The sequence below is a fragment of the Capsicum annuum genome, unplaced genomic scaffold (genome assembly GCF_002878395.1).
Source record: "Capsicum annuum cultivar UCD-10X-F1 unplaced genomic scaffold, UCD10Xv1.1 ctg49619, whole genome shotgun sequence".
Taxonomy (NCBI): Eukaryota; Viridiplantae; Streptophyta; class Magnoliopsida; order Solanales; family Solanaceae; genus Capsicum; species Capsicum annuum.
Genome location: NW_025857421.1, coordinates 232 through 2,680, shown reverse-complemented (window position 1 = coordinate 2,680; position 2,449 = coordinate 232). Strand labels below are relative to the sequence as shown.

Sequence of the window (2,449 nt, the reverse complement as noted above, 5' to 3'; positions counted from 1 at the left end):
AATAGATATGTATATCTATTGAAGAGTTGTGTCATATCTCTACATTATTGATGGAAGACTATAGAAAAAGGATAATAATGCACAAAATTGATTAAATTATTTTTATATATAATTTTATTAATTAATGCGAGACACACATGCAAAACACATGCACTATACTAGTAATATTAAGTTATTCACCATGTTATTAAAAATTCGATTGTCAAGGATAAAAACATAAAAAAAAAAATCTATTCGAAGAACAAACCATGTATTAAATGCTTAGATATCCTTGAAATAAATGAACTTGTGGAATTGGACTTGTACGACGCAGTAAATTTTTATACTTGCTCCTTACACTTTTACTTCTGCTTTTTGAACTATGCAAGCCCTTTAACTTCTGCTTTTTGAACTATGCAAGCCCTTTATCAAATAATGATGGATATGAGTATTTTATCATAATAGTCATTAATTTATGCAAGTGATCAAATTATTGAAATGGTGCAACTGCTGTCATTGCGTGTGCCGTATTTACGGCCTTTCATTTCTCATGACCACTATAGTTTTCTTTGAATTCTCAATTTTTGCCCACGTCAAGATCAATTGGAAAATGGGGTTGCTTCTGATCAAATGTGCAACTCTTTTTCAAGCTGCCATTGAGGAAGAAGAAGGCTCATCTCCTTAATGAGAATGAAATTGAAGACCAAGTTGCACTTAATGGTAGTGTCCATGGAAGTGATATCCTGAGAGAAGAACAGGGAAGTTTAACCACGCTAGAATAGGGAAGTTTAACCACGCTAGAATACTTTTACCTATGATAGAATACTTTTACCTATGATGCTCAGACTCTTAAAAAATATCAATGTGTGTTTTTCTATGATGCTCAGACTCTTCAAAAAGAAGTGCATTTTTAAGGATCCAACACGAGAGTGGTGAAAGACAATTTTAGAGCTTAGAAACTTAGCTTTTTATGCATTACATAATTCATAAAAGTTTTGGGTTCGAAATTGAGAGGGTGTCATACGGAAGCTATTAGTTGCAAACCATAAAGATAATAAATCAGATGACAAAGAAAAACATGCTAAAAACATAATATTATTATGTGATTTGGCCAATTGGCCTACATATAAAATCTAATATTAAAAATAATATTAAAAATCATAAAATTAATGAGTGAGAATCTCTCCCTAAACGAAACTCTTAAAAGACGACATCGTGGATGCTATTGTGTTGTGGTATGAGAAGGAGGGTCTTATATTTATAGATATCCAAAACCTTTCCTCCAAGAAAGAGGTTAGCCAAATATGGAAAAGAATTATATTTTTTTCTTTCAGAAAAAGTAAAAGTAATTATGGTAAATTTTATTTTCCTTCTAAGAAAAAATAAAACTTAAATATAGTAAGAAAATCAGGGCAAAAACCCTAACAAATCTCTTCTTTTTGACTTGATTTTCTTTAAAATATTCTTGATCCGCCTTCTTCACATCTTTAATCTTTGTTCTTCACATAGTCTTCACCACTGCTGCTTGACATGCTTAAAAATGGAGCTTTTGGGTTAAAAGTATATGAGCCCTTTTCGGGTTAAAAATATTGGAGCCCTTTTGCAAGGTTAAAAGTGAGCTTTATTTTCAAATATGTGATAGCAAGATTGTTGAAAAAATATAATTAACAATTATCTCCACATGTACCTTTTGGACATATATCTTCATTATCATCAAATTGATTGCAACTTTGTTCAATAATTGGACCATCGATTTATTGAACCTTGGACTCTGATACCATTGTTGGGTTTGAAATCGAGAGGGAGTCATGCAGAAGCTATTAGTTGCAAACCATAAAGACAATAACTCAGATGACAAAGAAAAACATATTAAAAACATAATATTATTATGTTATTTAGCCAATTGGCCTGCATATAAAACCTAATATTAAAAATAATATTAAAAAGCATAAAACTAATGAAAGAGAAACTCTCCCCCTAAACGAAACTCTTAAAAGACTAATTGTGTTGTGGTATGAGAAGGGGGGTCTTCTATTTATAGATGTCCAAAACCTTTCCTCCAAGAAAGAGGTTAGTCAAATATGGAAAAGAAGTATATTTTTTTCTTTCAAAAAAAGTAAAAGTAATTATGGTAACTTTTATTTTCCTTCTAAGAAAAAAATAAAACTTAAATATAGTAAGAAAATCAGGGAAAAAACCCTAATAAAAAGTCTGCCCAAGATTCATGCAACACTTCCCAAATAGACCACATATACTTGACATCCTTGTTCTACTGATAGAGTCCATGTGGCCATAGGTCACAGCCTCATGAGGTCAAGCCATGGAAACAACTTCTAGCAGCAATGCAAGGTAAGACTGGGCTACGTACAATAGACCCTTGTGGTCCAGTCCTTCCCCGAATCCTATGCATAGTTGGAGCTTTAATGCACCGGATTGTCCTTTCTTTAGCTAGTACAACATTAACCAAAAG

General features: G+C 32.0%; 1 long non-coding RNA gene across 1 annotated transcript; it reads right to left on the bottom strand.

Moving 5' to 3' along the window:
- Positions 1–1,058: 1,058 nt before the first annotated feature.
- On the bottom strand, positions 1,059–1,879 carry LOC124892681. Its single transcript, XR_007050374.1, has 2 exons — positions 1,667–1,879; positions 1,059–1,512 (listed from the first exon to the last, which is right to left on the bottom strand). It is a non-coding gene; the product is annotated as an uncharacterized LOC124892681 (long non-coding RNA).
- Positions 1,880–2,449: the final 570 nt, after the last annotated feature.